The sequence below is a fragment of the Cervus canadensis genome, chromosome 8, assembly GCF_019320065.1.
Source record: "Cervus canadensis isolate Bull #8, Minnesota chromosome 8, ASM1932006v1, whole genome shotgun sequence".
Lineage (NCBI taxonomy): Eukaryota > Metazoa > Chordata > Mammalia > Artiodactyla > Cervidae > Cervus > Cervus canadensis.
This window is the reverse complement of record NC_057393.1, coordinates 48,134,369-48,157,598: the sequence shown is the minus strand read 5'-3', so window position 1 is coordinate 48,157,598 and position 23,230 is coordinate 48,134,369. Positions and strand designations below refer to the sequence as shown.

Here is a 23,230-nt window from a genome sequence, read left to right as displayed (position 1 = left end):
AAGATGGACATCCCCATTTCTTAGGTAATCAGTACAGATTGTTTTCAGGAGGGTTAAGGAAACCACTAGGCAACAGGATAGAATAGGAACCTCACCACTGACCAGCTGCGAAAATGACAGATTTGTGCCATCATCCTCTTTCTTTCTGGGGTTATTATCCTGCATCTTTCCCTGTTTCCAAGAGTCATGATCCAGCAAGATGTGGTTTTGGAGGTCAAAAGAACACAGAATAAAGTAATTGGTTTGTTCTTTTTCTGTATCTATTCATTTGTTTTTGTCTCCTTTTAGGAGACAAAAACATATAGCTTGTCACAAAAATTATAAGAATTCTTCCATAGTGGCAAATTTATCTCATACGAGAATTTTTTGAGAATTGAATCATTTCCTCACTGATCAGGATGATAAAATCATGGTTTTCAAAATTCTGTGTTCTAAGGGGAAAAAATGGCCTTCAACTATAACAAAATTTGTATTCACCAGCATTCACAAAAAAGAGCATCTGGGTGTGTAGAGTGTTTACATTGAATTATCCCTCACAAAACCCACCGAAAATCAAGTTTAAGTTCCCCGGAAGTCTCTCTGGATTGTTCCAGATCTGAGAGTGAGCCTTTGACTAAAATCCTGGTTGGCATCATGGGGATGGGCCTCTTTCTGACAGGGCTTTAAAAAGAAAAAATTTAAAAATTGGAGTACAGTTCTTTACAATGTTGTGTTAGTTGCTGCTATATAGCAGTGTGAATCAGCTCCATGTGAATATATCCCCTCCCTCGTGAGCCTCCTCCCGCTCCCACCCTCTAGGTCACCTCGGAACACTGAGTTGAGCTCACTGTGCTATATAGCGGCTTCCCACCAGCTGTCTGTTTTACGCGTGGTGGTGTATACACGTCAGTGCTGCTCTCTCAGTTCATCCCACCTTCTCCTTCCCGCTCTGCGTCCGCAAGTCCATTCTCTACGTCGGCATGTTTATTCCCTGACAAGGCTGTTTGAAAGGCTGCTGCTGGGAACTTAAGGTATTTTCCTAAAGTCAGTGAGACAATACTCTCCAGGCCATGACAGCGTGATTTCCACCCATCATCCTTGGTGGCTTGAGGAAGCCTCACCTTGCCTGTTGTATGTGCCATTGTCTGAGTGGCTCAAGAGCCTAAGAGTAATGCCCTGTCTTCTGTCCCATATGAAAGCTGGTATGATGGGAAGACAAGGAATCACCATCATCTTTATCTTTTCCATCCTTATGACCATCTCTAACATCATCATCATTGTTAGTCATCAGTGAGTACTTCATCACAGTGTAATTCTTAAGATGTTAAGATCATGATTCTCATACATAATGTAGGTCTATGTCAAGTTTTATTTAATGCAATTAAGAAAGTGCCAATAGCATGACAGAATGGTTTCAAAAGAGAACAGGAGAAACTAGAGTTTTTTTTTTTTTTTTTTTTTTAGTTGGTAGAAATACAAAAAAGAATGCTGAGATGATTGCCAAATTAGAAACAAAACTGATTCACGTCTCATAGAGGAATGAAACCGTATTAAACCCATATATTGGGGTTTCCTTCTCTAAAAAAACAAAAAGTAAGACAAACATACTCTATTAGTTTCCTAGGGCTGCTGTAACAAATTACCACAAATACTATGGCTTAAAACAACACACATTTATTCTCACCTTTCTTGAGGTTGGAAGTCTGAAATCAAGATGTGGGCAGAGCCACGCTCCCTCCTAAAGGGTCTGGGCAAGAACCCTTTCTTGCCTTTTTCTAGGCAGGGCTAGTTAGTTCTTGCTTATAGAAGCATTCCTTAGTACTCCTCGGCTTGTGACAGCGTAACTCCAGTTTCTGACTTCATTTTCACTGGCCTCTTCCCTCTTTTTATACCTTAACAGTTTTTTTATGTAATAAAATGTTTGCATGCTAATTAGTTATGCAAGCACACTTGGATTCTCTTACAAAGTAAGATAGCTCTGAGGCTGATTTGTTTAAAAAATACCACTAACACGTGGAGTAGAAATGGCAACCCACTCCAGTATTCTTGCCTGAGAATCCCATGGACAGAGGAGCCTGGTAGGTTATAGTCCGTGGGGTTTGCAAAGTCAGACATGACTGAGCAACTGAGCGTGCACACACGGGACAGTAGAAGATCACATAATTATCTTTTTATTTTTTCCTCCAAGTTTGGAGAATCTTTCTTAACAACTTTTAGAAAAAATTCCTATTCCTCGTCAAGCTGTGATTCATGATGTTTATATATTATCTCATTTCATTCTCACACTTCACCAAATAGGTTTTGTTATCTGTATATTCACAGATGAAGATACCTGAGGCCCAGAGAAGTTAAGCAACTTGTTTAAGGCTGCACAGCTAGTAAATGACAGTTTTTAAAATTTGTACAAAGCCCTTAGCCCATTACTCTTTTGGCTACTTGTTTCTTCTTTAAGTCAGGTTAGATAAAGGTCTCCATCTTCTTCCTGTCACAGAAGATGAGTGATTATCAACAATCAATAGCTCTTCCTGAAGTGTGATGTTTTTACTGAGGTAACCTCTCAGTGGAATAAAGATCACAGTGCATGATTCTTAGAAGATGCTTTCCTTAGATCGAGATAGTCCCAAGGACATTCCTAAAGAAATATTAATTGAATTGCTTTTCTCTTTCTGCTTTAAAAAAAAATATAGATAATGCTGAATTTTTGGAGTTTTTTTGAACTTACAGAGATTTTTTTGAAGGTTTTAAAAAATACCTGCTTTTTGCTCAATCCACAGTTAAGTAACATACAGTAGTAGAAAGGCATGCTTGTGATACTTGGTTTGAATGATAATGCATCCTGATCTATTAGAGCACTACACATTTTAGTGTGTGTTTTAATTTGGAAAATGTGTATTGTCTTCAGGTTGTGATTTTTGTTAGTAGATTCAGTGAGGACATTTTTCTAGTCTTTTATAAAGATGAGCACCTGAAAAACCAGTGTTAGTTTAAATTGTAGTTTAGGTTGAAATGCAAAGCCAGTTAGGAAGGCAGCTCCTTGTGAACTAATAATATTTAGTGTTAGTACTAGAGCAAATAATCACTCTAGGAATTCGCAGACTTCACTTCTGTAATCCTGGGAAAGACACAGAAGGCTGAACGATATAGGGAAAAGGACAGTGAATCAGGAGCTGTGCCAAGCCAGAAACCACCCTTGTGACCTTGGGCAAATCATTCAACTTTTTTGCGTCTCACTCCTCTTTAAACACAACGTGAAGTTATACTCATTTTTAGTATATTCCTGTTGAGCTGTATCTACTGTTTTGAAGTGTATACTGAATAAGCATTTGCCCATTTGCTGGGATGTTTAGTCTTCCATTTATTTCTTTTGATTCACCTTAGAATATAAGTTAGTGGAGTAGTTTGAATTTAAATAGTACTGTTTGTTTTTAGAAATCTAAATTTGTTCTTGTGTTAAATCCTTTGTTTTCATATTATGCATGTATTCTATGTAGACTTGCCTACCTATTAACAAAGATAGGAACTGAAAGTTAGTAGCTGCCAAAAAGAGCATTGGCTTTGTTGCTGAGGAGCAGAGACTGATCCTAGAGGCCCCTTCATTTCCAGGCAAGTAATAGACACTGTGGTTCATTTTACAGCACCTGAAGTGTAGGTCTTTTCCACATTTTGCAGTCAGGGGAACTTTAAGGGCAGCAAATGCCTTGCATATTTGCCCTTCCCTCATAGCTCAGTTGGTAAAGAATCCACCCGCAATGCAGCAGACCCCGGTTCGATTCCTGGGTTGGGAAGATCCACTGGAGAAGGGATAGCTTACTCACTCCAGTATTCTTGGGCTTACCTGGTGGTTTAACTGGTAAAGAATCTGCCTGTAATGTGGGAGACCTGGGTTTGATCCCTGGGTTGGGAAGATTTCCTGGAGAAAGGCTGCATACTCCAGTATTCTGGCCTGGAGAATTCCATGGACTGTATAGTCCATGGGGTCACAGAATTGGACACGACTGAGGGACTTTGACTTTCATTATTGCAGGGGGGTTGGACTTGAATTACCAGCAGCATGTGTATCTCTTTGCTTAAGGACCTTTTCTATTAAAAGCAGCTGTCAGGCTGCAGTTCTGTGTAATGGCAATCCAGAAGTGTCCACATGCTTAAGAAGTAATGTTACCTTACGAGCAGCCCTCACTCAAAGAGTGCTGGCAGTGGCTGAATAAATACCCCTGACTTCCTGTCTCCAGAACTGTGAGAAGTACATTACTGTTGTTTATAAGCCACCCACTTTACGATGTTTTGTTATAGTAACCTGAACTGACAAGACAGCCCCAAAGCAGGAAACTCGCTGATGCAGAGGTTCTTAATCTGCAGCTTATGGGTTCCCTGAGATAACATGTGAAATTATAAATTTTGTTCTTATGAGACACATCATAGCTTTCCTCAGCTTCTTAAAGAGTCTGTGACCTCCTGAAGGTTAAGAACAACTGCTTTAGGCTATGATGTTTTATTGAGATTGACACAAAACTGTCATCCTTGTTAGATTGTGATGACCAACCTCATTTTTATCAACATTTCTCAGTCTATAGAATCAGATAAATGAGTCAAGGAATATTTATTGCAGCTGGAGGGACTACTAATATTATCTCAACCAGATCTATTATTTGAAAAAGGAGGAGACTGGCCTCAAATTACTACAAGATAATCTGAATATAATTGTTTATTTTATTTTAAAAAACTGTGATTTTTATAGCTTTATTTACAGTTCAAATCTATTCAGATCACAATATGATTGTATTTCTTTCCACTGGGTTTGTTGAGCTATATACTTAAGTTATATTCTTGCTGTTCAGTTGTTCAGTCGTGTCTGACTCATTGTGACTCCATGGAAGCATGCTAGGCTTCCCTGTCCTTCATTATTTCCCAGAGTTTGCCCAAATGCATGTCCACTGAGTCGGTGATTCCATCCAACCATCTTGTCCTCTGTTGCCTCCTTCTCCCCCTAACTTCAATATTTCTTAGCATCACGGTCTTTCCCAGTGAGTCAGCTCTTCACATTAGGAGGCCAAATTATTGGAGCTTCAGCTTCAGCATTCCTTCCAATGAATATAGGATTGACTATTTAGAAGTTATATTCTAAACTATTCTATTCTGAACTTAAGCTATAATGCCCCGAATAAAATTTACTGTGACCCTTCATATAAACATATAGGACTTTAAACATTTTCCTTTGGTCAAAAATGATCATGTTTCTCCCATTTAAACATATGTTTTAGAAAAGTTTACAGGCCTAAAAAAAGGTTAAAGTCACATTTTAAAATTCCTCTTGCTTCCCACCCCCAGCAAATTTACATATTATAATTAGAGCCAATATGATGAAAGGAATTTGAATGAAGAATATTGTTTTACAAGAAACAGTTTCAGGAATACATTTGCACAGAGTTAAAAATATTTTAAAATCTGCATAAAAAGAATGCTGATTTTTATTAAATGAGCAATGTATTTTGTTCAAGTAATCCGTGTGTGTGTGTTAGTTGCTCAGTTGTGTCCAACTTTCTGCGATCCTATGGACTGTAGCCCACCAGGCTCCTTTGTCCATGGAATTCTCCAGGCAAGACTACTGGAGTGGGTTGCTATTTCCTTCTCTAGGGCATCTTCCTGACTCAGGGATAGAACCTGGGTCTCCTGCAATGCAGGCAGATTCTTTACCATCTGAGCTTCAGGGAAGTCCCTATGTAACCCGTAATTCACACGAAACTATGTGATGTGGGTTTTAGTTTTCCATTTTATAGAAGGGGAAACTAGCTGCACTTAAGTTACTTGGCAAGATGAATGAATTGTAAATGCTAGATTAGAGGCAGGATTGGAACACAGGCTTGACTACTTTTTCCACTCTATCACACTGCTTTCTTCTTGTCTGGAAAGAAGGGCTGTTTTCCAGATCTGCTATGCGAGATCCTCATAACAGAAGTTACTATTTACTGAGAAATTACTTATCCTTTTATTGCCTCTTTGAGATACATATCAGTTATTCTTTTCACCTGCTGAATGAAACAAATTCACTTAAACAATAAAAAATATAGTGAAACAGTGATAGTATAATTTGTAAAAATTTTGGAAAAGTCAGTTTACAGACATATGAACAATTCAAATACAGATGGTATTTCAGTGTAAAGACAAATACAAAGTAAAGAGAAAATTTTTGACCCTTCATATCATATTTCCTGTAAGGTAGGGTACGTTTGAAAGAGAAATAAGAACACTTCAAATTTAAGAGAAATGGAAGAGGTTCCCACACTTTGCAGTCTTTGTAGGACCAGTGAGATCAACTGCCAAATAAAAATACCAGCCAGTTGTTTTATATAAAGATTTAACAGCAACAATGGAATTGTGATTGGATAAGGCAGAGGGTTTTACATATTCATTCAACAGACATTCATTACTACATGTCTGGCTCTGTATTAACCTCTGGGGACTTGGTGGCAAACAGGAGAAAGGACAGAAATAGCCCATGTCTTTCCAGAAACTATTTTCCTGAGTGGGGATACCAGCGGCCGGACAATGAGGTACTGTCATGTGTGCTAAGTGTTAATGACAGCAGAGAGTGTTGGATGCTGTGGAAATTGATGGGAGGCCACTGAATTCACGGTTAAATTGGGCAGTCAGCCAAGTAAACAGGGGCCAAATGTGTAAAGGAGTCATCCAACAAGAAGGAATGGCATTGACGAAGCCTATAGAAAAAAAAGAGCATGACATGTTAAGGTGCCAAAAGAGGTTCAGTATGTCTAGAGTGAAGAGTGAGAGTGGGGTGGGGTGGAGGGTGGAAAGTGGCAAGATCTCAGGGTGGTTTAAAGACATTAGCATCCCCCACTTTCACCCTGAAGCTCTCATTTCACACTATATCCAGTGCCCATATCCCAAATTATAAGACCTCAGAGATAACGTCATAAGAACTATTTTGAACAGCAACTGAATAGTTGAAAAATGTTATGCTTTGGGGAAATTTCATGCAATATTTTCTAAATTTGATATCTGATTTCTTTTATGTTTCAAAGTCAACTTTTTATTTAACTTTGAAACCTTTCCATAGATACCTGAAAAACTTGAGGATTCTAGATACCATGTCCATTGGAACCATTGGGCTAGATGGAACCATATGACTGATGAAAGACTAGACAGAAAGTCTTGCAATGATGTTAAACCATTTTTTTGTCCCGGAGGCCATGGAAACCCTGGCAAGGTTTCAGCAGAGGAGGAACTTTTCAGAATTGCACTTTAGAAACATCATTCTGGCTGCAGTGTGCAGAATGCATTGAAGGGAAGTTAAAGGAATGTGTCACAGTAGGGATTGAAGTGAGGGATGTTAGAGGCTTGCTGCAAATTCACAGGGGAGAGTTAATTGGACCCTGGACTAGTGCAAAGTTATGACAAAGTGTAGAATTATAACTCTGTAGGATAGTGGTAAGATGAGGTGCTAGTGATTTAGACTGAAATCTTTGGTCCTCGGAAAAAGTTCTTATTATCTGACACTTTGGTGGTGTCATTCATTAGACCTGGTATAGCTTGTGAATTTATACCCCATGTCAGAATGAGATGAATACAAAAAGTTGACTGAAAAATAGTTTGCAGGTCTTTGGTCAATGGACCCACTGGTCCATTTGAACATGTGTATAGGCAGACTGTTGCCTTTAGGACTTCAAAAGTGAGTTGTTGGCCTAGTGGAGATTTGGATCAAATGTTCCCCATCTTCCTCAAATGTTACATGTTTATCAAGAAGTAAATACTCTTTGTTTTCCTTTTTCTGTTGTAAAACTTAACAAAACAGATAATGTCTGCTTTCCAATTTGGTGCTATAATGCATCATTCATAACAGCAAGTTTCAGGCAATGTAGCTGCAGCTCATGGAGCTCTCTCACCTGTGTTAATGCTCCCTGCTCATTTATGTGACCCTGTTAGGAGTCTATTTGTTTTTGTGGCAGGTGAAAAAGAGCTGCCTTTTTTTTTTTTAAATCAAATCTATCTGGAATTCAAGAGTCGAGAGAGAACTTGTGTGCCTTACTTTTTACTTTGAATAAATGGATGTTAGATACAAAGAATGACGATATATGCCACCCTAAATTTGCCACTTTGGCATAAGGTTTACTCTGAGCTAAAGGATTATTCTGGACATAAAAAAATAGCAGATGCAAGAAGGGCATTCCAATCTCCTCTTTTATTCCAGAAAGCAGGAGAATAAAAACTATATGAAAGATGCGCTCCTTGAACAGCAGAAATAAACATTCTTCTACAGAGTCAAAGCTGTGAGAATTCTGTATGAACAGATCATGTTAAACTAATTATTATCTTCTTTTAGCCTCTCCATAAATTTTAGCACTTTTCCACGTTTGCCTCTTTTTGTTCAACCTGATATAAAGTATATAGGTTTTGCCATTTCTTTGGGTCTCCTTTTTGGTGTGTGTCTCTTGTGTCACATAAAATTTATACAAATTTGTATGCTTTTCTCTTGTTAATCTGTTTTACGTCAGATTAATTCTCAGGCCCAGCTTAAAAACCCTAAGTACGAAAAAGTAAAAATTTGCCTCTCCTATAGTTACACACCACGTCTGCATTTTCTATTTCTAATTTGTCAGGGAATAGCAATTTATATGATGTAAATAATTATATAACTGCTTGAGACTCAGAAAATTGTAAGCAAAACTCATTTTAAAATGTATTTATTGAGTGCACAGCCCTCTGTTGCAAATGATATCAGTTACAAAATAATTTCATATCTTGGTCCCTGCACTATCAATGATTATGATTTTTGGGGAAAGACAGAATTGGACACAAAACAAAAAGATCAATAAATATTTTATTAAAAACCTTGACACTGAAAAACTTTTGGAAACAGTTTTCTTTACTGGAAGTAGAGGTCTATGTGATAGCATTTATTTATTACAACAATACTTTGCATGTGATTAACCAAAATGGTGAATTTTAAACTATCTCTTAATTATCTTTGGTTTTTAGAGGTTATAGGAAAAGAGGTAGGATACACATACATATGAAGTGTTTCCAAACAAATATACAAACCATTTCAACAAACAAAATAAGGGAAAAAAATTTCTTTGTGGTTAGTATCCACATTGGACTCAACCTCCTGGTGCCCCTATGTAGAGCAATTGAAATGGTTGCTCTGTGAGCTTCAGTTTTGTCATTTGCAAAACAGGAGCAATGTGTCTTTTTTTTTTTTTTGAGGAGAGTGATCATTTTATTGAAAGGCTTTATGATATGAAGAAACAAGTTGCAAACACGTAGATGATGGAGGATATGTATACATATATATATATCTTTCAAATATATATTTGAAAGAACATGTGAATCCTATTTAATAAATTAAGTGCTAGGGCAAGGAGTGGGGTTTCCTGAGTGACTCAGATGGTAAAGAATCTGCCAACAATGTGGGAGATCCAGGTTCAATCCCTGGGTCAGGAAGATCCCCTGAAGAAGGGAATGACTACCCACTCTAGTATTCTTGCCTGGAGAATTCCATGGACAGAGGAGCTTGGTAGGCTACAGTCCACGGGGTTGCAAAGAGATTGTGACTGAGTGACTAACACTAGCATATAATCAAGAAGAAAAATTTAGAGCAAAATCACACCGAGCCTTAGTTGAATTCATTTTCGCCCAGATTCTTTAAAGGTGTCCCTGGTAACTCAGCTGGTAAAGAATCCACTTACAATGCAGGAGACCTGGGTTCGATCCCTGGGTTGGGAAGATCCCCTGGATTCTTGGCTGGAGAATTCCATGGACAGAGGAGACTCGTGGGCAACAACAGTCCATGAGGTCACAAAGAGTTGGAAACAAGTGAGTGACTAAGCCGAGCACAGCAGAGCACACACAGATTCTTTTCGGTTGGCATATGTTCCCAGCTCACTGTCCCCACTTTCCCCTAGTTGGCTTCTAATACCCATTGCCTTGCCTCTTTCACAGAGGCGAAACTGTCTTAATACTTCTTTTAACTCTGTGATTCAAAATGTAATCCCTGTGATCCTGTCGTACACTAGAGAAGCAAAAAAGAAATGCTCTTATCTACTACTTAATAAGACAGGAAAATATCCTCAACATTTAAGAGAAAATTTAAGTAACCTGTGTCAAAATAACCCAAGTCCCCACCAATGAGGTGTTTAGTATTTATGAATCAGGAAATTGAACTAAGCAATTTGAAAATTTGATATTTTTATTGAATTTATTTATCATGCAAGCAATTCCTTCTGAACTTTCTTCTTAACTTAAATAACTCACATAAGTCAGAAAATCAGAAATAGCCATCATGTTTTCAAGCAGTTCTTTACCCACTTGCCCAGAAGGTAAGCTGCAGGAAGCTGTGGGAAATTAAATTGGAAAAAAAGTTCAGGCCATTTCGTGAAGGGTAAGAAAGTGAGGGTGAGAATTTTATTCTGTAGGCAATGGGGAGTCTTTGAAGGTTTCTTAGCAGGAGAGTAACTTATTCTGAACTGTGGAAGATTAATTTGACATTGGTGTGTAGAATTCATTGGATGGGAAAGCAACAGGAGTTAAACATTTATTTTAATAGTCTAGGTGACAGGCAATGAGTATCTGAACACAGACGGTGGTGGTGGGAGAGGAGAGGAGGAGCTGTGGCAAGAAACATCACTTAGGCTGAGTGAGTAGAGCTGGATGCCTAATTAGATATGAGAAATGTGGGAAGGGCAGGAGTCAGATGTTACCTGGATAGGGGCATAAAAGTGATCTTAGGATCCAGATTGAACATGGCAGTGGCAGCTGGATCCCAGGTTTCTGGGCTGCTAAGTTGTTCCTGGCTGCAGCTGAGTCAGCCTATGTCTAGGGGTGGCAATGGTGAAGAGGGTGAAGCTTGCCTGTGGAAGACCCTCACCTACTTTGTGGCACTTCCCAGGATGGGAGTGAGCATGCTGAATGTCTTTCTAAAGTTGCACCACAGAGAGAAGAGACCTGAGTTCACAGCCTACCCCTTCCAAGTCCTTTCCCTGGGGAGATAGTAACCATACTCATTCCATAACCCTTGTGTGAATCCAGTTCCAACTGGCTATGAAGTTGAATAACGAGAACCTGGGCCACTACCCAGTGGGGACCACAGCACTGGTTTGGACAATTACTCTGCATAAATAGACCAGAAAAGTATACAGGACCTTAACCTCACCATCTTGTATCCAGTGATGACTATTATACTTGATGACCACTGTGCTGATCTTGCATCCCTTTGCTTATGAGAGGTGGTGGCTTAAATAAATAACTTATTCATGAGCTGAAAAAATGATGCTTGAACTGGAAAGGAAAAAAGAAGTAGTAAAGAAATAATAAAACTCTATGAAACTAGAATCGATAAGAAAAAGTACTTTGTAAATTTAAATAAAAGGTCTTAATGACCCAGATAACCACAATGGTGTTATCACTCACCTTGAGCCAGATAACCTGCAGTGTGAAGTCAAGTGGGCCTCAGGAAGCATCACTGCAAACAGAGCTAGTGGATGTGATGAAATTCCAGTTGAGTTATTTCAAATCCTAAAAGAAGATGCTGTGAAAGTGTTGCACTCAATAGGCTAGCAAATTTGGAGGACTCAGCAGTGGCCACAGGACTAGGAAATGGTCAGTTTTCATTCCAATTCCAAAGAAGGGCAATGCCAAAGAATGTTCAAACTACCACACAATTGCACTCACTTCACATGCTAGCAAAGTAACTCTCAAAATTTTCCAAGCTAGGCTTCAACAGTATGTGAACCAAGAACTTCCAGATGTACAAGTTGAATTTAGAAAAGGCAGAGGAACCAGAGATCAAATTGCCAACATCTGTTGGATCATAGAAAAAGCAAGGGAATTCCAGAAAAACATCTGTTTCATTGACTACATTAATGCCTTTGACTGTGTGGATCACAACAAACTGTGAAAATTCTTAAGGAAGTGTGAATACCAGACCACATTACCTGCCTCATGAGAAACCTGTATGAAGGTCAAGAAGCAACAGTTAGAACCAGACATGAAACAATGGACTGGTTCCAAATTGGGAAAGGAGTATGTCAAGGCTGTATATTGTCACCCTGGTTATTCAACTTCTATGCAGAGTACATCATGAGACATCTAGCTGGGCTAGATGAAGCTCAAGCTGCAATCAAGATTGCCGGGAGAAATATCAATAACCTCAGATATGCAGATGACACCACCTTAATGTCAGAAAGTGAAGAGGTACTAAGGAGCCTCTTGATGAAGGTGAAAGAACAGAGTGAAAAAGCTGGCTTAAAACTCAACCTTCAATAAACTATGATCATGGCATCTGGTCCCATCACTTTATGACAAATAGATGGGGAAACAATAGAAACAGTGACAGACTTTATTTTCTTGGGCTCCCAAATCACTATAGATGGTGACTGCAGCCATGAAATTAAAAGACGCTTGCTCCTTGGAAGAAAAGTTATGACCAACCTAGACAGCATATTAAAAAGCAGAGACATTACTTTGCTGACAAAGGTCTGTATAGTCACAGCTTTGGTTTTTCCAGTAGTCATACAGATACGAGAGTTGGATCATAAAGAAGGCCGAGTGCTAAAGAATGGATGCTGTTGAATTGTGATTCTGGAGAAGACTCTTGAGAGTCCCTGGACTGCAAGGAAATCAAACCAGTCAACCCTAACCAAACCAGTCCATTCATTTGAAGGACTGATGCTGTATCTCCAATATTTTGGCCAACCGATGTGAAGAGATGACTCACTGGAAAAGACTCTGATGCTGGGAAAGATTGAGGGCAGGAGGAGAAGGGGGAGACAGAGGATGAGATAGTTGAATGGCATCATTGACTCAATGGACATGAGTTTGAGCAAACTCAGGGAGATAGTGAAGGCAGGGAAGCCTGGCATGTTGCAGTCCATGGGGTGGCAGAGTCAGACACAACTGAGAGACTGAACAACAAGTAAATTTGTATCAACAAGTCCATAAAAATCATATCCCAGGGTAATAATAGCAACTGTTATTTTCTTTTCAGGGAAACACTGTGTCAGATATGTGCTGTATAGCATGTTCTGTATGTCTTAAAATATATCTTGAAGGTAGATATGATTATTTTAATTTTAAAAATTTAGAACAAAGCTCCTAGATGTGAAGAAATTTTCCCAAGCATTACCAGCGTGTTAGTGATTGAACACAGAAAGATCTTTTCTCTCTCTGAGCTATGTGATCTCTCTTGAAACACTTATAGGTTTGTTACCTGTAATTTAAAAAAATTGTAATCGTGGAGCTAACTATGCTAAATTATTAGCATTTTGCTCATGTTATGACAAGCTGTGCTAAATCATTCATAGATTAAAAATGATATAGCATATATCTACATAAACAATGTTCATTTCAGTTTTTTTTTCTTTAATAATTAGATCCATTGAATGCCTCTCAGTTCACAATTTTAAGTTCTATTTGTCCTTGCAAATACCCAGCAAGTAGTTTCATTTTTCTTAGTTTACTGATGAATAAACTGAAGTCTTATGGTAAAGTAACTTGCTTAAAATGCTATAGACAGTGCCAAAGCTGGAGCTAGTTTGGCTTGAGAGGGTATCTTTTTAAAATACCACACCAAACTGTTTTTTAAATCTTTCAAAACTCTAGAAATGGACAAATATTTCAAATTTCAAAAAAGAGGAAAATTTGAATCCCCAAAACTTCAGTTCCTAAGCTCAATGTTGATCCAGACATTGAAACTGATTATTAAATAGCTTAGGAACAGTTATAAAAGAAAGAAGGAACCATTAAAGATGAATATCAGTTCAGTCGCTCAGTCATGTCCCAATCTTTGCAACCCCGTGAACCACAGCATGCCAGGCCTCCCTGCCCATCACCAACTCCCAGAGTCTTCCCAAACCCATGTCCATTGAGTCAGTGATGCCATCTAGTCATCTCATCCTTTGTCGTCTCCTTCTCCTGCCCTCAATCCTTCCCAGCATCAGGGTCTTTTCAAATGAGTCAGCTCTTCTCATCAGGTTGCCAAAGTATTGGAGTTTCAGCTTCAACATCAGTCCTTCCAATGAACACCCAGGACTGATCTCCTTTAAGATGGACTGGTTAGATCTCCTTGCAGTCCAAAGGACTCTCAAGAGTCTTCTCCAACACCACAGTTCAAAAGCATCATTCTTCGGCGCTCAGCTTTCTTTATAGTCCAACTCTCACATCCATACATGACCACTGGAAAAACCATAGCCTTGACTAGATGGACCTTTGTTGACAAAGTAATGTCTCTGCTTTTTAATATGCTGTCTAGGTTGGTCATAACTTTCCTTGCAAGGAGTAAGCATCTTTTAATTTCATGTCTGCAATCACCATCTGCATTGATCTTGGAGTCCCCCCAAAATAAAGTCAACTACTGTTTCCACTGTTTCCCCATTTATTTGCCATGGAGTGATGGGGCCGGTTGCCATGATCTTTGTTTTCTGAATGTTGAGCTTTAAGCCAACTTTTTCACTCTTCTCTTTCACTTTCATCAAGAGGCTTTTTAATTCCTCTTCACTTTCTGCCATGAGGGTGGTGTCATCTGCATATCTGAGGTTATTGGTATTTCTCCCGGCAATCTTGATTCCAGCTTGTGCTTCCTCTAGTCCAGCATTTCTCATGATGTACTCTGCATATAAGTTAAATAAGCAGGGTGATAATATACAGCCTTGACGTATTCCTTTTCCTATTTGGAACCAGTCTGTTGTTCCATGTCCAGTTCTAACTGTTGCTTCCTGGCCTGCATAGAAGTTTTTCAAGAGGCAGGTCAGATGGTCCCATCTCCTTCAGATTTTTCCATAGTTTATTATAGGCTTCTGTAAAATAGGTAATGCTAAATCTGGTTTCATAAAAACAGTATTGTCTACTGGTTAAAGAGATGAATGTTATAGACACTATACAATTTGTTACATATTTTACAGTTATGGAAAAGATAATAACAAATAGACTTATGACAAAATTGGCTGAATTTATACTCAGACCATACAGCAATTAAGTTCAATGTCTTCTTGTAAATTCTCCAGTGCTGGGTCCCATAAGTCTAGTCTGGTCCTCTTCTGTGACATTTTAATCTAAAGCAGTAATTCTCAATATTTTTAAGTTTGTGGCACACTTTCCAATCTAGAATTTTTAATACTATGATTGAAATAATTGACAATCATAGTTACTGATCTTTTCTCTTGGTTACCCTTTCTCCCAGTTCCCTATTAGAGTAGTCTTACTAGAATAGAACAGTTTAATGTCTTAGCTGCATTCTACTTTCTCATGCACGTGTGAGGCAACATTTTTGTGTGTTCTGGTTCCCTGGTGCCTGCTTGATATTATGTTATACATCTTAGCACTGCATGAAAATGTGTACATGCTTTTTCAGTTCTGCTTTCTCAGCTCGATGCTCCCTATAACAGATATATGTATGTATGTATAATATATATACATATATATATGTAATATATAAACACGAGGTGTTTTCAGCCTGTTTATTGCAAACACAAATTTTTAGTGATCAACATTTTTATGGCACAGTTATGAAAACTTTATGGTACACTGGTGTAGCAGGGATCATTGATTGAGAACTACTGATCTATAAAATGGGTGAGGTTACAGAATAGAATGTGCATTTATAGACTGCAGAAGATAATAGGGCTACTTAAAATTCTTCAGTGAGGGGAGCAAATTATGGGTTCTCAAAATATGTGCACACACACACATACTGAGCAAAATTTAAATTATTTAGATACTGGATGGGTTATAAGCTAGTTATGTGAACAATTGCCCATTAAAATATAGTGTGATATGATTTTCTATTACTGGAAGTAGAAGTCTCAATCAAGTGATAAAGAAACCTCATATGCCATAGGGATTTGATCTAAGGTATGTGCTTTATCTGAAATTTCAGCAAGCTGAAAATATGCTAGGTGAAAGAGCCACAAATGCAAGCCATATATGTAATTTTAAATTTTCTAGTAGCCACATTGAAAAAGTAGAAAGAAACAGATGAATTAGCTTTAGGTATGTATTTTATTAAATGTAATGAACAGAGGAGCCTGAGGGCTACAGTTCATGGGGTTGCAAGAGTTGGACATGACTTAGCAACTAAACAATTAACATTTCCAAATCTGGTGTGAATTGTAAACTTACAGCACCTCTCAAGTTTGACCAATCATATTTCAATGCTCAGTAACCATTTTTCACCTAGTGCAAACTGTCACCTGAAAGAGAAATACACAATGCAATAGTTGTGAGTTTCAGTTTTATTCAGGAAGCTTACTGAGGATAATAGCCTGGGAAACAGCCTCTTAGCTCTGAGGAACTGCTCTGAAGAGGTAGGTGAGGAACCAGTATATATAAATAACATTTAAGTCTTTACCAGCTCAAAATTTCTCAAATCAAGAACAATACCAGTTTCAGAAGAAAGAGAGGAACAGAAACACAAATAAAGCACAAACTGTACATTAATAATACATGTTTATAAATTACCCACTCAGATCACGAGGTTAAGCATGTAGGGAATGGAACCACTGAAATTCTATAAGATAAATGACTATAAGCAGGACAAAGGAAGCAGAATGAGTAGAAAAACTTTAAGCACATTTCAGTAAATGTACTTTTAAAGATAAGATGGAAACTCTACATGGAGTTTGGGTGTGGTGAGAATAACCACATGGGCTTCCCTGATAGCTCAGTTGGTAAAGAATCCGCCTGCAATGCAGGAGACCGTGGTTCCATTCCTGGGTCCGGAAGATCTGCTGGAGAAGGGATAGGCTACCCATTCCAGGATTCTTGGGCTTCCCTGGTGGTTCAGCTGGTAGAGAATTCTCCTGCAATGTGGGAGACCTCGGTTCAATCCCTGGGTTGGCAAGATCCCCTGGAGAAGGGAAAGGCTACCCCACTCCAGCATTCTGGCCTGGAGAATTCAGTCCACGGGGTCTCAAAGAGTCAGACACAACTGAGTGACTTTCATTTTTACCACTTCATTAGTCTTGGTAGTGAAAGAAGAATGCTGAAATCTTCAACTTAGATTGTGATTTTATAGGATCTCACTAATCATATTTATGTAAAAGTAATTTCTTATGATATACCTATCAAGTAGGATGATAGCAACTTTACCTATGGATGTGTTTTTCCTGAGAGTTATAAAACCATTTAATGCCCTGGTTTAAATTCAAAATTGTACTGACAATTTCTCACTTTGTTGGGAATCACTTTGCTTAAACTTCATTAAAAGCCCATAAAGGAAAATGGGACCTCTGTAAACACACAGGAATAAGGAGCCAATATTCTTCATTAGTTCTTTCCTTGCATCATTTGAAGAGATTTACAGAACTCTCATATATTACAAAATGCACTGAGGGAGGCAATTTAAAGAAGGATAGTTTGGTTTCTAAGTCTTACTCTTATATTTAAAATCATGCAATAAAATGCTTGGAGGAACTAAAATATGTGTTTATTAAGATGATTAGAGTTTTTAAGGTTTTATTTCACTTTAATTTTATTTCTACCATTATAGTACAGCATCATTGATGAACACAGCAAATAGTATAATGGTGTTGACATGTAGGAGTAATTTCCCCAAGGACTCTATACCACCTCAAACCAAAATTTGATAGGATATTAGCTCTTTGCTGAGTCTGCTAAAGTAGAACTATTTCATGGATGATGACAGTGCTGTTGTCTTCATAGTGATTTTTAGGATGTTCATTCAGTAGGGAGCTAGGACCATAAACTCCGTGTCTCTATCTACACATCCAGAATTTACCTTTTTGATTTAATTTTTTACCATTAGCATCTTAGTCCAAACTACCATCATTTCCCTCTTAGGTGAGCCTAGTGAAAGTCACTCAGTTGTATCTGATTCTTTGCAACCCCATGGACTATGCTGTCCATGGAATTCTCCAAGTCAGAATACTGGAATGGGTAGCCTTGCCCTTACTCCAGGGGATCTTCCCGACCCAGGAATCGAACCCAGGTCTCCAGCATTGCAGGCAGATTCTTTACCAGCTGAGCCACAAGGGAAGCCCAAGAGTACTGGAGTGGGTAGCCTATCCCTTCTCCAGCGGGTCTTCCCAACCCAGGAATCGAACCAGGGTCTCCTGCATTGGCAAGTGGATTCTTTACCAACTGAGCTATTAGGGATGCCCTAGATGAGCCTAATCCATGCCTAACTAGACTGTCTCCTGTGTGCTACATACAATCTGTTATCTACACAGTACCTGGAATGTCACTTTCCTGTTTAAAACAACCAGTGGCTTCTTTCTATTACATTTAGAATTAAATTCTGAATCCTTATCCTGTCCCCTTCCTTCTGCCTCCCTGCTCTGTTATAGTCATACTGTCCTTATTCTGGTGCTTAGGCAAACCTGGGGTTTCCCAAGTGGCGCTAGTGGTAAAGAACCCTGCCTGCCAATGCAGGAGACTTCAGAGATCTGGGTTCGATCTTTGGGTCAGGAAGATCCCCTGGAGGAGGGCATGGCAATCCACTCCAGTATTCTTGCCTGGAGAATCCCATGGACAGAGGAGCCTGGTGGGCTATAGGCCACAGGATTGCAAAGAGTTGGACACGACTGAAGTGACTTAGCATGCACAGACAAAGCTGACTTCACGTCTGCCTTAGGAATTCTGCACTGTGGTTCTACCTCTGATGTTCAGATGACTGGTTCTATCATCCCTGTCTCAGTTTAAAGTCCAGACTCCTCAGAGATACTTTCCCTGTCTAACCTGTCTGACGTGGTTTTCCAGTCACTTTCTACTAAATCTCTGCTTAGCCTTTATATTTCCTGAAAAAAAAAAATATTTTGGTGTGTGTTTTAAGTGTACATACATATTTATACATAAATTATCTATATATCATCTCTCTATAAATGTATATATAATTTTCTTTTAGCTTTACTCCTACACCATCTTAAAATACCACCTCCATGGAATCTGTCTTATTCACTACTGTGTCTACAGCATCTAGAAAAGGGTCAGGGATATAACAGATTTCTCCATAAATACTTAATCAGTGGATGACTAAAAGCGTCAGAATGGACATAAGAATGGGCTTGGGGGTAAATTCCCATGTCTTCCTACTTGCTGTATGATATTGGGCAAATTGCTCAGCTTCACTAATACTGTTCTGATGTTATTAAATGAAGACAATAATCATGCATGTCTTTAAGGTCATTACTTAGCACTTTCCTTAAAAAAACACACACACACACACACACAGCAAATCATAATTGTAGTTTCTGACTATTACTACCCATGCCAGATCCATTCCTGTTTTAGTAGCTATGGCCCTCTAGGGGTGTCTGGGTTAGCTTAATACAGTAAATACACGAATGGCCAGTAGATTGTGTTTTCCTTCTCCCTCCCTGCCTCCTTCTCTCTCTCTCCTCTCTCCCTCCTTCCCTCTTGTCTGTTTTTTTTTTTTTTTTCATTCCTGAAACAGGAAGGTTAGTTGGAACCCAGACCACGTAAGGTCCCCTTCGGGGAAGATACACAAAGCCCTCTGTGTCGGCAGATCTCTCAGGTGTCTCTCATCATTGGACTCCAGGGACTGTGTGCTAGCATGAGCGCAGGTGATCCGGCTTCAGGGGAAATAGCACCTCTTTAGGAGCGCGATTCACCCTGAGCCGGGTGTGGCTCCGAAAAGCCCCCATCTGTGGCCAGTTAATTCCCACGTGGCCAGAACACGAGGATGTACCCCAGGAAGCCCTGGGGCCGAGGCTGCGTCCGCGCCCACGCACAGCATTTTCGGCGTGCATGCGGCAGCCTCAGTCTTCAGGGTGTGTCCACGGGCGAGGTATGACTGGGCAGCGCCCACCAAGCAGGCTTTCTGGACCAGCAGTTCCTGCAGTGCGCGGTGGCCACCGTCAGACCGCTTGTGACACTGTTGTTCTAAGGGAACTTGGGGCCTGCCTGACAATCTTGATTTCTGGCTGCCTCCCACCTCCTGCAGTCTTATAAAGGCCTCAGAAATCCTGTGAATTCTGGCTTCAGGGGAATCAGCAACTCTGTTCTGGAATGTGTTGGATGCAGACAGCTGATGTGTCCCCAGAAGTCCCAACTTGTGGCGGTCTATCCCCACCCGCCTGGATCTATGACCCTTCCTGAAGAGCCTGGAAGCGGAGCGACACAGCACGCGCCTGTGGAGGGCACTCCGCTCACCTAACCTCGGCCACCAGGACCTCCAGCTCTGCCTGGAGGTGGGCTGCCCTCACCCAGCCAGCCATCTTGCTGGGCCAGCGGTTCCACGGACTGGACTGCATCCTGGTACAGAGTGAAGGTCGTTGAGCCAGACGGCGTCTCCCAGGCGTGTCTCAGGAGTGAGCTCCCCGCGCTCCCCGCCCCCGTCCTGCTCCCAGGCCGAGGAGGCTACGGAGTTCCTGTGATGTTTGGCTTCAGGGGAATTAGCAACTCGTGTTTGGAGCGGGAAAGGACCCTGGCTGCCCAATTTGTCCCCCAGAAGTCTTCGCCTGTGCCTGGCCTATCCTTACGTGATCCATACCGGGAGACTGATCCCAGGAGCCTGGATGCTGAGTCATCAAGGTAAGTGCATGCGCATTTCGCTCCTGTGTGCCTGCTCGGGTCATCAGGCTCTCTTGCTTGTTGGGTAATCTGCTTGTCTTTCCGCACCAGGCGGTGTTCCTGAGGCTAGTGCTCCCCGCACCGCCCCCGCTCCCACCTAATCCCTAAGGGACTCCCTGCTGTTGTCCAGTTGCTAAGTCGTGTGTGACTCTTTGTGATCCCCATGGACTACAGCATGCCTTAGGTCTAATTACAGATTTTGTTATGTATACAAGCGTTTTTAACTCTGTTCTTTACATTTCTTTTAATTACTATATTAGAAGTGACAGTGGTTACACTAGAGGTAAGAAACCACTCCTACAGGTTTTTTTCTTGCTCAGCATGAGCCTGGAGGGGCCTTGGCTCACCTTGGTGTTAATAGGCAGAAATGTGTCAGCATTTTCAAAGCAAGATCAGATAGATGCATAGGGTGGCTCCAGACAAGCTACACAGCTGACTGCCATCTGGATATACTCTGAGACTGATGAAAGAGTCAAATAAAGTGTGCAGTTGAATTTGGAGTAATAGCTGGGGTCATAAGAGAGGACTGATATGGGAACTGATATGGGGTAATCAGAATAACACAGGACTGTTGATAGGAGTAATACCCACAGGAACCCTGACCATTTGGGACTTTGGAGCAGGTAGGGTTGTAGACATTTGGGTGATGTTGACAGCAGGAAATGCTTAATGCTTACATTAAGCCTGACAATAAATTGTATAGTTCCCAAAAGGCTGCTTATGATATTGAAGGCTTGTTGTTCAAAAGGTGTATTAGAAAGGGGTATTTAATAATCAACCATTTTATTACACTCTGGGTGGGATGTTTTCACTTTTTCAGGATGTTGTTGTTATTACATTTTGCTATTTGTAAAATGGTGACTTTAATTCTTTTTTTAATTTTAATTTTATTTTTTTTGTGACTTTAATTCTTAAATCTTTAAAATATCCTGCTCTTTGAGTGTACTTCTTCCTATGAAACAAATGTTTGATTCATGAGACCTGCATCTTTATGATGGTGTTATTACATCTGTGACTTTAAGGATTTCTTAATGAGGCTTTTGCATTGGGTAAACTTGTCTTAAAATTGGACTATCCTAATATTGATCTCTTAAATTTTTTTCATTCAGTTGCTTTTCATAATATTAATACATAATTGAAAAGATTTTCTCCATATCTTTTCAAAAGAGTTACTTTGGTATGCATCATTAATAAATTGCCTCTTATTCAGTAATGGGTAGAAAATATTTAATTTTGGTCCATTTCATGCTTCTAGTCTTTATTTAAAATTGTTATGTCAGGTTGGAATGTTTCAAATTGATATCCCAAGATTATATCATTAATGAATTTTTAGTATATATCTGTACATCCTTGAAAAGACTTCATTATATTGACACATTAGTATTTTGTACATCATTGTTACATATACTAAAAATTCATTAATGATATAACCTTGTGATTGTATTATTAAACTGTTTGAAAAGTTTTATTGGTAATGCTTTAACAGATTTAAATATGGAGCATAGATCATCTTCATAGTTGTTTAAACATTTAATAAAATGCAGCAAACCTCTAAAATGATAATAAAGAGGTTTTTTTGAAAGGCCAGTGTTATGTGAAATAATTTGCACCTATGCTATCAATCAGGAGAGTTCCTTGTTTAACTCTAGGCATTGGTGAATCAGATGATTGCATGACCCAGAGACCCTGTTGCAGGTCTGTTTACCTTTTCCATCCATATAGATATCACAAGCTTCATCAATCTTTTAAGTAACTACAGAGACAAGTTTTAAAGTTTTAAAATCCTGGTCTTCATGCATGAAAAACATGGATATTTTCAGCATCATATATTTCAGTTTTGTAGAGAACATTAATGTGGTGGTAAAGAAGAATTGTAAATCAGCAGTAAAATGAAGTTATTGCCCCAAATTTTAATTTAAATTGAGGTCTGTGGTATTGTAAGGGTTTTGCATTTACCCCCTCATGGTTATGACTACTATTATCTCCCTACATAGAATAGAAATTAGAATACGGGAAAGAATATGGAGAAGGTAAGAAGGTAAAGCATTCGAAAGAAATGGGCACAGATGTTAAATTGTGGTTTGTCTAGAGTTCCATTATATGTGGTGCTTCCAGTATCACTTCTTTGTCTATCATCTATACATTGTTAGGAATCAGCTTCATGGCACCCATTCCAGGAAGCCTTCCATGACCATTAAGACTGGGTTAGGGTTTCTGATTATATAAAACCATAAACATTTTGTATTCCCCTCCCCTACTGCATAGCTCTTCACATTCAAAAGATTTTATTATAATTTCTTGCTTTCCAGATACTTGTTTCCCTAAAAATTGTGTCTGATTCACTAGTGCTAAATTCATAGTGGTTGTGTAATAACTGATCATTGAATGGCTATCACTCAGCATGGAATAACTGGTTGGACTGTGCGCTGGACTGCAGTGTGCCTGACTTCAAAGAAGCATAACATTGGGGAAAAAGAAATATGGCTGGATATTCAAAAGTCAGAACATTTGGAAAAGAATTTTTCTTTATGCTAGTGTATTTTGGAACAGTGAACATAATCTTGACTAGATCAGGATTTGAGTTCTAATTTTGGTACTTCAGTGGCATCTATATCTGTGTACTCTTGGCAGACTTCTAACCTCTCTGGACATCAGTTTCTGTATTTGTGAAAAGAAGACCCTTAACTTGACTTCC

The 23,230-nt window shown here is 39.3% G+C and overlaps 1 pseudogene; it reads left to right on the top strand.

Moving 5' to 3' along the window:
• The first annotated feature begins 10,733 nt into the window (after positions 1-10,733).
• On the top strand, positions 10,734-11,045 carry LOC122445801 (annotated as a pseudogene).
• Positions 11,046-23,230: the final 12,185 nt, after the last annotated feature.